This window comes from Lepidochelys olivacea (genome assembly GCF_965140295.1).
Source record: "Lepidochelys olivacea isolate rLepOli2 genome assembly, chromosome: 9".
In the NCBI taxonomy this organism is placed as follows: domain Eukaryota; kingdom Metazoa; phylum Chordata; order Testudines; family Cheloniidae; genus Lepidochelys; species Lepidochelys olivacea.
Window position 1 is genome coordinate 83,606,534 of NC_140419.1, and position 14,576 is coordinate 83,621,109.

Consider the following 14,576-nt stretch of genomic DNA (forward strand, 5'->3'; position numbering starts at 1 on the left):
ACAGTGTTCTAAAATATGCAGTCTTCAACAGAAGAAAACACTGGGCGGAAGGGGGGTGGCATATGCTCCGGCTTCTGGGACATATCTTGTATCAGTGAGATGTGGGGGCTGTGTACCATATGTGCCTTTTGGACTGAAATGTAAATATGCTGTAAAACGTCCAATTAGCTTCTTACTAGACTGACTACTGGAGTCTTAATGGGTTGTTCACACTGTAGGTGCTACAGCAGTAACTTGTGAAACATCACTGTGAGGTAAAGGTGATCTAATGACTTATCAGTGTGGACAAAACAAGTTTTTGCAGGAGTAGGTATTTGGGCCTAAAACACTGTTTTCTGACATCTGTCTGCACAGACAAGAGAAGAAAATGTTTACAGCTGGGCTGAGTTACATTTCACACATGCTTTGGGAGAGCTGGCTATGAAAAAATTGCCTTTTGGTTTTTGAACACCTCTAATGCTTGCATTTATAAATGCAACCCTAAGTCTCCACCCCAGTCTGCTCTTTTTCAGCTACTGGATCCACTTAAGACAACTAAATTTAAAGCTTTCCTGTAACCTCACTATTCTATGCAGGTAGTTGCCAAAAGAATATCATGCACTTGTAAATAGAAAGGGCACCATCCATGAGAAATCCTTTGTTAAAATATGGCTTGGATTATGAACAAGTTTGAGGAAACCATAGATTAAGAGAAATAAAACAAGGAAGAGCAAAAGTAATGCCTCCAAGGGACCGTGTCTCTCTCCTCTGACATCCTGAATCAATTGTGACTCAGGAAATGGCTGCTGCTCTTGCACCCATGCAGGTACCTTAGAAATGCAGGTAAAGGGATAATAAAATTGCAACAGTTGACAATCAACAACTGTTACACCACAACTGCCACACGTGATGGTAGTAGGCCGCCTTGAGAGAGTCAGCTGACAAACTCAAGGACTGAATGATGGTCTTTCCAAGTTAGGGTCGATGGCATTCACAGGGCTGAAGTACTGAGGTGGCTCATGACCTTTTTATTATACTGTAGATAATTTTTAAATGGCTTGTGTTGTAATGTAGCATCTTGGTTCTGTGTGTAAATGAAAGGCTTCACTCAGTTGTTGTGAATGTGACACTTAGCACCAAGGCTAAATTCACACAAATCTTTTAAAGCCTTTTATTTTAAAATGTTTCACTCCCAGCTGCAAGGGCTGAAGTTCTTCCTTGCTGCTATATTTTTGTTACTCTTCACTTGCTAAATATATTATTCTGTACAATTTCCCATCATCAGCTTACGATCTTTGTGTTCTAGCACCACATTTCCATTATAGGATGATTTATAACATAGTATGGAGATTGACCTTTAATGTTTTTGATTTATCATGCCCTCCCAACCAAATTCTAAACAAATACAAGTAAAGCAGAATAATAAAATCATATCTAGAAGAGTATCATTTAAAACTCTGCAAGGTTTATCTAAAAAAATGCAAATCCAGCAATGCATTAGAAATAGCCATTAAAGTCATCAATCAAGATATTTATAAGGTACTTAATCACAGCGGTATCTAGGTGCTAAAACAAAATTAAGGGTTGCATACCATTTTAAATGGCTGGGAACTATACTGCCTACTAATACCAGTTTTCTACAGCTAGTCTGTGGATATCTGTATGCTCATTTTGAAATGTTCCCTTTTCCTCTTACTGTATATCTTTGACCCTGTTGTCATGGGACGGCATATGTAAAGAGAGAGTTCTCAAATCCCATTGTGAAGGCTTGGGATCATTTGGGGGGCAGTGAGTTTCATAGGTTTGAAAGCTAAACTAATTCAGATAAGTGATATTGAAACAGAAACCTTTTAAATGTGAGTGGCAAGTTCTAGAATCAGGCACAACCAACAAAAAATGCTGTTAAACAACAGAAATCACTGTGCATGGATGCTGCCCTTAGTCACATTTGTGTCTGAGCCATTTTTATGGTGCTGCTGATGAAGAAGAAAATACTGTTACTATTTAATGGACACACGCTGACCTTTCACTGGAAAGTCTGAGAAAGCAGCTCTATAAAGAGAGTTTTTTACTGGTCCCCCACAACCCAGTGACACAAAAGAATGAGAGTGGCACACCAATGAGTTGTGTTGTCAATAGGCAGGCTGAATGAGACAGGGCTGTCAGCTAGAAGCCATACCTGCAAAAACCTGCGTAATTATTCATGCATGGCCAGAGGAAGCTAAGATTAAAATATGTGGGTTTTTAAAAAAAGCTATTTCTAGTTTCTTTTCTCCCCCAGTCCCACATTGGGTTCCACAGTCAGTCTCAGATGTAAAAAGTAATAAATATTTAGACTTCATAGGCAATTACTCATTACAAACCTCAGTCTTTTGGGGTTGTAGTTTATTGGATAAAATCTGGGGAAGGGAACGTGTCTTTATGGTGAACGCTCTCTTCGCCCTCTGCAGGGCTGTGGGTGTACTGTCTATAATATTGCACATAGGCATAAAACAACAGTGAGTAGGAGCAGCCAGCTCACCAAGAGTCAATTGGACAATCTCTGCCTTAGCCTAACATAAGTCATGCAAGCAAAAGGTTGCTTTCTGTGTACAGAAACACATAACAGCGGTGGCTATTTTCAGTATGGCTCACAAGGCGCCGGGATCCGGGCGGAGACGCCCCCCCCGCCCCAGTGCAGCACCGCTGTGGACTCACGTCCTCCCTGGGGACCTTTGGGGGCGCGTCAGGGGGAGAGAACTACACTTCCCAGCAGCCTTTGCAGCGGGTTCCCACAGTGGGGCATGCTGGGAGTCGTAGTTGGCGGCGCCCGGTGAAAGTTAATCGGCGAAGCGGCGGCAGGCCGTTCCCAGAGCGCCTCGGTGTGTCTCATTCTCGTGCCGGCTTCGGCTTTGTCACCTCCCGGGGGCGCGGCGCAAGATGGATGAAGTGGCGGGCGGCTGCTGGGGCAGGTGCCCGCGGGGTAAGGCGCTGCCCCACAGGGCCGGGGGCGGGATCTACCCCTGGCTACAGCCAGCTGCTGCCCGCGCTCCGCCCTGGGGGCTGGGGGCGTGGGGCCGGCTCGGGTGCGGGCGGGCGCGGCTCCCGGCAGCCCAGGGGCTCTGCACGGGCTGTAAGAGCTTTTCCGCCGCTGCCCTTTGAACCACTTTGTGTCCGCCGACCAAGGGGGGATGCGCCCATCCTCCTCCCGGGGCTTGAAGGGCGTTTGCTGAGAGAGGGATTTGTGGCTCCGGCTCCCTCCAAACGGCAGCGGGGAGAAACAAAACCGGCTGGTTTCCTCCCCTCCCTCCGGAGCCTCGAGAGAGGGGGGCTGGCCTCCCCCCGCTGCCCATCTCTTCCCCTTCCTCCCCACCAAGCCCTGCTCTAGTCCCCGCTACTCCCTCCCCAGGGTCCCGGGGATGGGGCCGCCCCGCCCCCGGGCTCCCCGCAGGAGACGGGGGGCGGCCCTCCCCTTCTGTCCCCTTTCCGCACCTGCACCAGAGTCCTGCGGGTGCAGTCTGGCTTTCCTGGCTCTCTGCCCGCCCTGTATCGCCCGAGAGGCGCTGTCTTGCCCTCCCCGCAGTTCAAAGGGGCGGGCGGTTGTCTGGCCTCTCTTCCCCCTGCTCCACTCTAGTGGGCCGAGGCAGGAGCTGGAGGGCTGGTTTTGTGGCTAAGGCACTGGGCTGGGACCCTGGAGACCTGTGTTCAGTTCCTGGCTTTACCACAGCTTCCTTTTGTGACCTTGTGGGGGGTGTGTGTGTGTCTGTCTATTCATTAATAACTGTGAGATATTTGAATACAAGAGGGGTGGGGGTATTTATCAGACTGAGGAAGGGGCTTCCCTCCCCCCTCCAGCTTGCCTTAAAGCCCAGAGAGAGCACATGCCCCTCCCCAACACCAAAGTGTGGGGCTGCCCTGTGCCACCTGCACCCCCAGCCCCAAACCTGTAGCATAAGAACGGCCCTACTGGGTCAGACCAAAGGTCCATCTAGCCCAGTATCCTGTCTTCTGACAGTGGCCAAAGCCAGGTGCCCCAGAGGGAATGAACAGAACTGGTCATCATCAAGTGATCCGTTCGCTGTTGCCCATTCCCAGCTTCTGGCAAACACCAGGGACACCATCCCTGCCCATCCTGGCTAATAGCCATTGACGAACCTATCTTCCATGAATTTATCTAGTTCTTTTTTGAACCCTGTTATGGTCTTGGCCTTCACAACATTCTCTGGCAAGGAGTTCCACAGGTTGACTGTGCATTGTGTGAAAAAATACTTCCTTTTATTTGTTTTAAACCTCCTGCCTATTAATTTCATTTGGTGACCCGCTAGTTGTTGTGTTATGAGAAGTAGTAAACAACGTTTCCTTATCTACTTTCTCTTCACCAGTCATGATTTTATAGACCTCAATCATTATCTCCCCTTAGCCATCTTAGCCATTTCTTTTCCAAGCTGTAAAGTCCCAGTCTTATTAATCTCTCCTCATATGGAGGCTGTTCCATACCCCTAATAATTTTTGTTGCCCTTTTCTGAACCTTTTTCAATTCCAGTATATCTTCTTTGAGATGGGGCGACCACATCTGCACACAGTATTCAAGATGGGGGCGTACCATGGATTTATATAGAGGCAATATGATATTTTCTGTCTTATTATCTATCCCTTTCTTAATTATTCCCAACGTTCTGTTTACTTTTTTGACTGTCACTGCACATTGAGTGGGTGTTTTCAGAGTACTATCCACAATGACTCCAAAATCTCTTTCTTGAGTGGTAACAGCTAATTTAGGCCCCATCATTTTGTTGCCCAGTCACGAGAGATCCCTTTGTAGCTCTTCGCAGTCTGCCTGGGTCTTAACTATCTTTACTAATTTTGTATCATCTGCAAATTTTGCCACGTCACTGTTTACCCCTTTTTCCAGATCATTTATGAATATGTTGAATAGGACTGGTCCAGAACAGACCCCTGGGGGACATCACTATTTATCTCTCTCCATTCTGAAAACTGACCATTTATACCTATCCTTTGTTTCCTATCTTTTAACCAGTTACCAATCCATGAGAGCATCTTCCCTCTTATCCCGTGGCAGCTTACTTTGCATAAGAGCTTTTGGTGAGGGACCTTGTCAAAGGCTTTCTGAAAATCTAAGTACACTATATGCACTGGATCCCCTTGGTCCATAATGCTTGTTGACCCCCTCAAAGAATTCTAGTAGATTGGTGAGGCATGATTTCCCTTTACTAAAACCATGTTGACTCTTCCGCAACAAATTATGTTAATCTATATGTCTGACAATATTGTTCTTTATTATAGTTTTATTATAGCATCTACATAAAGATTCTGCTCTCTTTTTCCATCCGTCCCCTAGGCCTCTTTAAATTCCAAAGAGAGTAAGTAAATCCATACCCACCAGCTGGGATGTGTCAAGAGAACAAACTTTTCACTCAGTTTACAATAATCCCAGCAGAGTCAGTAGTTATAGTTTTGTGCCACTTCCTGCAAATCGCATTTAGCTCCATAAATTTATTTCAGTTCTTTGTTCTTGAATAAGTGTCAGGATCCTGCTAATCACTGCAGCCTTGGGCAGGGTCTGGGCCTAATGATCTTTGAGGCCAGGCACTGAGGTGATGGCAAATTGGGAGAATAAGTAGGTTGGGATTCTGTCTTCGTTAAACGTATTAAATATCCACTATGACCCTGCAATCCAAGCACAGGGAATAAATCCTATTAATTTCAGTGGGCTATTTACCTGTGTAAGGGATGCAAGATTAGGCAGTAAAAGCTAGATTTTGGGTACTGATGAAGCATAGCATATAAATTGGACCCAAGGTGGGTTTAAACCTCCTTTTTTCTCTTGGAGGCAGCTAGGAGCTGATAGACCCCTCCACATAAATTGGAGCAGCCCAAGGTTCCTACATCAGTGGCTTCCTAGGGGTGGTTCTGTTAGTTCTGCAGCACAAGGCTCTTCAGTAATGCCCCTTCCTATGCTGGAGGAATCCTCAGCGGCTTGGTTAGCATGTCTCAAAGGGGCCACAGCAGAGACCAAAGTTCTGGCACTAACTGTCACTTCACATAAAATTAGTGGCTTAATCCTGGCAAAGAGCCTGGTTTCAGTCCCAAAGCGGTGTGATAGAAGCAGGAGATACGACTTGTTCAGGGGAGGAGAGATTCTGCTTTAATCTAATTTTGATTCCAATATATAATAATAATACCTAGTGTTTACTTTAGCACTTTTCATCAGTAGAATTCAAAGTGCTTTACAAAACAGGTAAGTAGTATTATTCCCATTAAGAATGCCTGTCACAGGCACTGGGCACCCTCCACAGATAGTTAAGAATACAAACCAGTTAATGAAAGCAGCAGTGACAACCAGTGACCTTTTCCCACACACAAGAAGCCATTCCACAAAACCACAATTTCCACATCAAATAAAACTCCATACCGTATTAGCTCCCAAATCTCAATTCTCCTCAAGCACCTGCTCAAATCAAAGGGCTTTGTGGCCTTGTAGATTAATGTATTTAGGTTATTACAGACCAAAGGAAGGGGAGCTGGGGAGTGAATTCCAGGGTTGAGGGGCCTCAGGGAGAATATTCTGTCAGTTGGTCCTTTATCCAAGTTCCGTCATTCGAATAAGTATGTGCATGTTAGGGAGCTTATTCAAACCTAGAGTCTGAACCTATCAGAGTTGGCCCTGGATCTACTTCAGTCTATTCATAGAAGAGAAAGAGTAATTCAAAATTAGAGATTGCCCAGAATTGGAACTCAGAATCTAAATTCAGTTTACATGACTCCTAAGACGAGGGAAACTTTGTGAAGAATGCTGGGCCAAAATTTTATAAGGTCAGTATGTGACACTTTGTCATAAATGGATCTGAATTCTCCTGTGTCAGCCTCAAACCCAAACTCTGAATCCTATCCTAGTGCTAAACCAGATCTATGTATCTTGTCCTCTTCCTCTGCCTATTGGAAACAGAACACCCCAGGATTGATGTTTCCCTACATTGGTCACTCTGAGTACCACTACAGACAATATCCTCTTCCGCAGTCTGAGTGCTTGATGTCATGTCATAGTTATTCCCTAGGAATGTGTCTGCCCTGGATTGTGATGATAATGCTCAATGGTGACCTAATTGCCGCAGTCTCACTGTGTAGGAAAAGTACGTGTTTGTGGCCTCTTGGTATGTCTTCTCACCAAAGAGATCATTGCCTCACATTACAATGTGCCTGGTCTTTCCCACCATTGCTACCACTGTGGAATTGCACCAGTCCTAGTACAAGGGTGGGAAATTTCTTGAAAATTGCCAGTATAGAAGGAGCCTCAAATCTTAGGTGGAACTAAAGAGAAAGGAACAATGGTCTAGGTGCCATTCCTGGTGCTGCTGCAGAATTAGGGCTAGATCTGCAAAGGGGACTTAGACTCAGCATAGCAGCACCCCATTTTTAGGTGTCGTGCCTCCGAATCGAATCCACAGCTCTGAATTAGGTGATCAGGTTTCCTGGACAATGCCTGGGAAAATTAGGCACCTAAGAAGGGGATCCACCAAGCCAGCAAGCTGAACAAGGAGCTGCCTAAGCTATACAGTGGGAAATGCTGAAGAGAAAGGTGGGGCCTAAGTCTTGCCCCTCAAAAGGAATTAGCCACCTAACTCTGGGCCAGAGGGAGGTGCCTCCTCCTACTCAGAAGACAAGCCACGACTCCTTTTCTGAATTTAGATGCCTATGCCAGGTTAGCCCTTTCTCTCATAAAGGTGGTGAAGGATGTGGGAGACCTGGGTTCAAATCCCCATTTTGCCTGATGTGGAACAGGAAGTTGAATCCAGGTCTCCTGTGTGAACATAGCGCCCACTGGGCTAGGGTAATCTAGGGTGGAAGTTTCTCCTGGTGGAGCTGTTCCACTTTGTATGAAATGCTTAAATGTTTGTTGGGCCAGCGAGAGTGAGTGAGAATAATTTTATTGCCCAGTGCTTAAGGCATTCACCAGGGATGTGGTAGAACCAAGTTCAAATTGCTGTTCCAATGAGTATTTAATTATTTATACAAAGTGGAGTAGCTACAACAGGAAAAATTGAGGGTAGCCTTCCTCAGAATATCTTAGAGCCCAGTGATCAGGGCACTCACCCGGGACATGAGACCTGCATTCAAGTCCCTGCTCCCCAGAAGGTTGACTGGGGGTCTATCCCTTGGCCTGTTGGACATAAGGGGGGGTGCGGGGTGATCCCATCACCAGAGCTATGTTTTGTGCAAGGCCCAATCTGGTAGGTGTCCTCTGAGAACATTTACTGACCTGGGCTCTGCAGATGAGATTTGTGGGGGAACCCCTAATCTGAGGATCCTGCTGGGGCTTACGCATGAGCTAGGCAGTGGGTGTCAAGATTTAAGCAGCTTTATGCATGCCCACTGCAGGTTGGATTGTTTCAAATCAAAGCAATTTAAATCACTGATTTTAATCATCATTTAAATCAGCAAGCAGGGAACCTTGATTTAAATCTGTAAAGCCACTGTGAATGTAAGGCATGGTTAAAGTTTAAAGTATTAATCACCTACATACATACTGTAATATTGGATGTATTCTAAATGCCTGAGAGAGTTGACCTATGGAGGGAAGAGGGGGAATGGAGAGAAGCTGGGAGGCAGAGAATGGAGGAAGAGAAAGCAGTGACGAGGAGACAAAGGAAGTGAAATGGTAACAGAGAAACTCAGGGCATGTGTAAACTGGTATGGGCACTGTAGCACCATAGCATAGATGTTTCCTATACTGATGTAGGTAATCCACATTCCTGAGTGGTGGTAGCTAGGTTGATGGAACAGTTCTTCCATTGACCTAGCTGTGTCTACACAGGGAGTTTGGTCAGCTTTTCACACCCCTGGGTGACATAGCTAGGTCAATCTAAATATTAAGTGAAGACCAAGGCTGAGAGTATGGGACTATATGAATTGCAGAGAAATGGGAGGGGAAGAGATGGGCTGGAAGGAGACTGGGGGAAAAGCAGTGTGCTGGATTGTTTGGTGAGCATTATGGAGGTGACTGTGGCTGTGTGTCACACCAAGCATCCCTGTGTGTCCTCCAGCACACTCTAAAATGTCATCTATGGGAGAAAGGGAAGATGATTCCTGGTAGAATACACGTTCACACAATGAAACCTTTAGTTTCTTCGACTGCATGTCTGTAGAGAGCTCATTGCTTCCCCGTGACCCCAGGAGACACTTCCATTTCTTTTCATGTGCCAGTGTTTGGCCAGCGGATGTAGGTGGGGCACTATTGGGTTCTCTTATTAACTCTTTAATTCACTGAATTTCCTAGTCTTGGTAGAACTAGATATTTGCATAGTGTGATCAAATAGAAGATTCAGGTTCTTTTACAGGGAGGCTGTTGTGCTGCCTCCGTCCTGTTACAGTGACTCTTACGTGTGTTTGCTTTTGATGTCCGAAGCTTAGGAGTCTGCATGCGTGGCCAGGGGCCAGAGCTGACTACTGAATTCATATTTCTGACTGAGGTGAGGGTTAGTATGAGCATGGGGAGAGGGGTATACGAGCAGCCCAGCAGGTACAACACAGCTAATAAAAGGGAGAAATGTCCACATTTTCTGTGGTATAAGTGTCCTGTACTGGAGTCACAATTCCTCTCGAATTCTTTCGACTCCTGCTTTTAGCACCTTCTAATATTGCAGCGATCTCTTTGTGTATACCTGCCATGGTCCTGAGTATCAGTGTCTTGAAAAGTGTGGAGCCTCATGTTTGAAACCACCTGGCACTTCGAGTAAGAGTCGGAGTTTGCTTTGGCTGCCTTGGTTCCCCACATGGTTTGTGCAACATGCTGTGTGTCATTTGCCTGTCACCCTCCACCCCAGAGTTAACTGCATCTCACTGGTGATTGTATGATTAAAAAGTGCTTTGGGATTATATGTAAGCGGAAAGTGTTATTAGAATGATGCTCTCCAGAACCAGAATGCATTGGACCAATTGCTATTGAAATTGACTTTGCTATAAGTCGAATCTTATCTATTTGTGTTGTACTATTGATTATCATTATTATTATTTATTTATTCTTGGTAGCCCTCACAATTGTATTTGGTTTAGGGTTATAAAACTCGCTATAGATGTCCGTCCTATTGTCTTTATGGTCGTCCCATAAATTAAAATACACAATGCAAAATACACTATAAAGGATATCTACCAGCTGAGATGAGAATGGTAAAATAGACCCAAGCCCCTGCAGCACTCAGTCCATCCCCTCCCCCAACTTCTGCCAACTGTTCTGGCTGCTTTCTCCAAACCACTGCCCTTGTCTCAGTTTTAGCTGAATTATGTAGCAAACAGCCCTCACCCAGTCCCATGGTTTTTAGGGTCATATATAAAAGAACCCAAGGCCAGATTTTGGAGTGTTCAAGCATCCACCATGAGGGTTAGATTTTCAAAAGAGCTCCACTCCCATTTAGGCACCTAATTAAAGGTCATATCTTCAAAAGTGCTTGGCATCCAGCAGCTCCCATTGTGATGCTTATGGCCAATTTTCAAAAGACCTCCGTAGGTTGGGTGCTGAACTCCTGAAAATTCCATCCAGAAGCACTGGGTGATTTGTTCCACTGCTGTGGCCAGGTCAGCTGTGGTAGAGATGTGAAGATGGGTTTCTTCAGCCTGGTGAATAAATTGCAGCCTGTGCCCCCTCATTAAATGTTGCCAACAAGAAAGAGCTCTTGAGGCAGAGGCAAGGGTTGAAACAGACACAGCGGTAAAAACTCCAGCAGCAGGTCTGTAGTGCGGCTCATACTGTTGAATTGATGGAGATGCATGCCAAAGCCCCATGTATTTTTAAAAAATTAATTTCTTTATGTATGTGTTTAATACTTTAGGCCAATATTTGTGAGGCCTTTTGAGATCCTTGGATCAAGTATATTATATAAGGGTCCCAAGCCCATTACAATCCATCAAAAGAATCCCATTCCTGTTTTCAAGACATTTAAACAACAAAACAGAAACCATTTTAAGCAGCTTAATGTGTATTTATTGAAGAGACGAGTCTCCAAGAAATAGCTTGAATATCATGGCTTTTCATTACTGTATATTAAGAAGGAAATCGGAAGAACAAAAAGCTACTTTTGAAAAGTGTTCAATGGGAAACAAACTGGCAAAACCCAAGAAACTCAAACCTAAGGCTAATGAATACTCTGTCCTGAACTCACATTGTCTCTTTTGATTCCCCACACTCTCATGAGCTGCACACAGATTCAGTTTGCCAGTCTTAACCCTTCTGACTGAGGTCTGCTCTACATGCAGTTTTTGTTCTGGTATAACTATGTTGGGGTGGGGTGTGATTTTTATTTTTTACCGATATAGTTATACCGATGCAAACCCTAGTGTGGATGCAATTCTATTTGTATAAATACCAGTATAACTGAGTCTGCACTGGGGGAGGTGTACCACTTTAACGATACTATATTTTAACTATATAACTTTTGTGTGTAGACAAGGCTTATGTGTACACCAGGAGAATTAGGACCTGTGACACACCGCTGTTGCAGTTTCATGATGGAAGCTCTAGTGCAGATAGGGCTTAGAGCAGGTCTGGACTGCACTTTAGTTAAAAAGCCAGTGGCTAGCCTACACTAGCTGTTCCGCTGTTGATACTGCTGGCACAGCTGCACCCATGCCAGTTCTACAGTGGGAAATTTGAAGGAAAAACAGTGTTGTGTAGATGCACCTTTAATGTGCTGCTGTTACTTGTCACAGCAGTAATGAAATTGATGGAATGCCATAATTGAGGATTGGATAGCTGGAAGATTCAGCATTATGGAAGCCCTGTTCTGACAGATTGTGTCTGGACTATTCAGTAGCGCAGAATAGGTGCTTTCTTCTGTGAACAGCAGTAAAAACAGGATGTTTACTACCTGCAACAGTTAAATTTATTCCAGTATGGACCAAATTATAAATAATGGTTTCTGAGCTGGCAAAGATACCAAACATAATGATCTGCTAGGGTGATCTGGCCTCTTAAAAGTGACTGTTCTGTCTGCCAAAGTTTAGCAATCTGTTTAGTGTTGCTGTTGTTTGTTAAGTTGAAATGGGTCAAATTTATAGCCCATTAAAAAAAAATGGCATATTGTGTTTTTAAAATAGAATTGATTTTCTTCGTTCATTTTTTCCTCTAAATGGCCTATTAAACTTGGTATCACCAGCAGAGGATGCTGGTGCTCTGTCAGAACTCAGAACCAGCATCTCAAACGGATTGGAAAAATCTGATTAGACCTTGTTCCGTGATCAAATCTGTACTTTTTTATTTTAGGAAAATAAAGTTTCAATCAATTATCTGATACTCACTGTCTTGCTGCTTTTAGTTCCATCAAAGGAGAAATGTAATTCTAAAAATTATCCATTTGCTTAAAAAAACTTGATGTTGGTTGTCTTTTTTGCTCTCTCTCTTTCTCTCTCTCTCTAACCTTTGAATAGAGTTTCATGTGTTTTGTCCTCAGCAGAGATTATCCTCCTCTTTAGATAATGTATTCTCATTTCACTGCTTCTTTTTAATTTTTTGGTCAGAGTTAATATTCAGAATCAGTTTAATATTTAATGCTGCTTTTATTGGGAGGATATAGGCTGATCCTGTAATTAGTTCCACTCAGATGTAGGGGAAGCGGGAGGTGTCTGTGTGTGTGGAGCTCATTGTAGGATTGAGGCTATACTCTTATTCTTGCAGGGGGGTGGATAAAAAGATCAATTAGATCTCTTTCAGCTCTCAATTCTGTGACTCTAATATTAAAAGTGAGCTGCAAAGGACTTAAATACAAATGGGCTTATGTTCTTTATTTCTTTTTCTTTTTTTGTTATTGTTGTTGCTTTGCTTCTTTATGATGTATAAAGAGGGCCTGAAAGATCTTTCTTTTTTCCGAAAAGAAAATTTGCCTTTTTTTAGTCTTAGGAATATCAAGAATATGAAGTCTGCTTCTTCTGGAGGACTTGCTGAATGTCTCAGAACATGTTCTATTGTGAGTTCTCAGAACTTCGTATTGAAATTTTAGTAAACGCTTCCTTTCTTCAAAATGTTCAATAATCACTGCAGTTAAATAGCTGTTAACAACACAAAACAATACACTATCTGACTAAACATCCCTTTTCCCTCTCACTTGCTAAACTTTCATTCTTTTGTGGTATCATCATATTGTTAGTTCTTCATCATAGAGTCGTACAGGGCAAATTCTAATTTCAAATGCAAAAAAAGTGTGTGTGTATATCTATATTATAATATATAAAAATAGGCTTTCTTTGTACAACACAAAGAGGGGAAAAAAGAGATGCACGAGTCTAATATTTTTCTTTGTAAGTGACCTTTAAGACAAATAAACTGCAGTCTAGAACAGAAGCATTAATTTTGGTTGGGAAGAGTAAATTGTATAATGTATAATTTTCATTGTGGTGAAGTATTGATTATACTGGAATTCCATGTCCTCTATCACTTTTTATTGTGGCACCTTTCCTTAATAATGTGTCGACATTAGGGGAAAAAAGGAGATCAGTAGAGTAATATTGATAATAATACAAATAATTACTGATATCATTGGTAATGGCGTTTGTGATTGATATTCCCACATTTAAATAGTCATTGATGAATATGACCTAATTTGATCAAATGATCACTGTGTTGAAGTGCATGGAAAGCGGCCCCTGCACTACAGTGCCTTTTTATACACTGTTTTATAACACACAGTCCACTGTGGATCTGATTCAAAGCCCACTGGAGTCAATGGAAGTCTTTTCATTGACTCCAGTGGGCTTTAGATCAGATCCTATGTAGAGTCCAGCAGTAAACTTTTTTAAATCCTAAAACACTTCAGTAATAGTATTTTACACCCAAAGATTTCAGCATGCTCACAGGTCCTCTGTGAGATAGGTCCTTATTAATATACTTGGTTTAGAGATGATTAAATCAAATCCCTTCTTAAGAATCTGATCTTGAAGCCGTTTCTTAGGCAAAACTCCCATGTAAATCCGTGGGAGTTGGGCATGCATATAGCCAGAGTGAAGCCAACACATTTAATTTAATTTTTCTGTAGTCGGTGATTGCTTAGCAGCATTCTAACTATTTCTTCCGAATTGCTCTGTAAAAGGGGGCCTGTGCTTGCTAATTATAGCACTTCCCTTACAGGCTATAGCCAAAAGGGATTAATGGTGGAAACATTGTCGCTCATTTTGTTTTCCATTTTCAGTGGGTGAGGCTGCTTTTGTTCCACTGCACACACTAAAGTCCCAACTACTCTGTGCTGGGAACTGGATTAAGGAGCTGTGTTTAAACCGCCAATCCTAGTATTAGCTGGAACCATGTTCCTCAATTCAGTGTAAAGCCTGGGATAAACAGGGTCTGAGGCTATCTATGGCCATGTCTACACTACAAATTTTGGTCGACGCTAGTTATGTTGGCATAAAGCCGCCACAATTAGTATAGTGTTTGTGCACATGTGTACTTGGCTCCTTCCATCAGCGCTGCACATACTCACCGGGAGTGCTTGTGTCAATGAACAGTGTGGTAGGTATCCTGATGTATAACTCACCATTGTTCAGTGCACTATTTTTGGGGAAGTTTTGGCAGTCCGTGGTGGGACAGAAATGAGTCTAGCAGGGGTGCCTGTGAGCAA

The 14,576-nt window shown here is 43.4% G+C and overlaps 1 protein-coding gene across 2 annotated transcripts in view; it reads left to right on the forward strand.

Moving 5' to 3' along the window:
* Window positions 1–2,828: 2,828 nt before the first annotated feature.
* The window catches only part of AMOT (angiomotin), an 82,956-nt gene continuing 71,208 nt past the window's right edge, over window positions 2,829–14,576 (forward strand). The window contains exon 1 of one of the 2 annotated variants that reach the window (XM_084639659.1): window positions 2,829–2,941. The gene's annotated coding sequence lies outside the window, so the exon portion shown is untranslated. The remainder of the gene's footprint in view (window positions 2,942–14,576) is intronic. The other variant, XM_084639661.1, reaches the window with a different exon arrangement.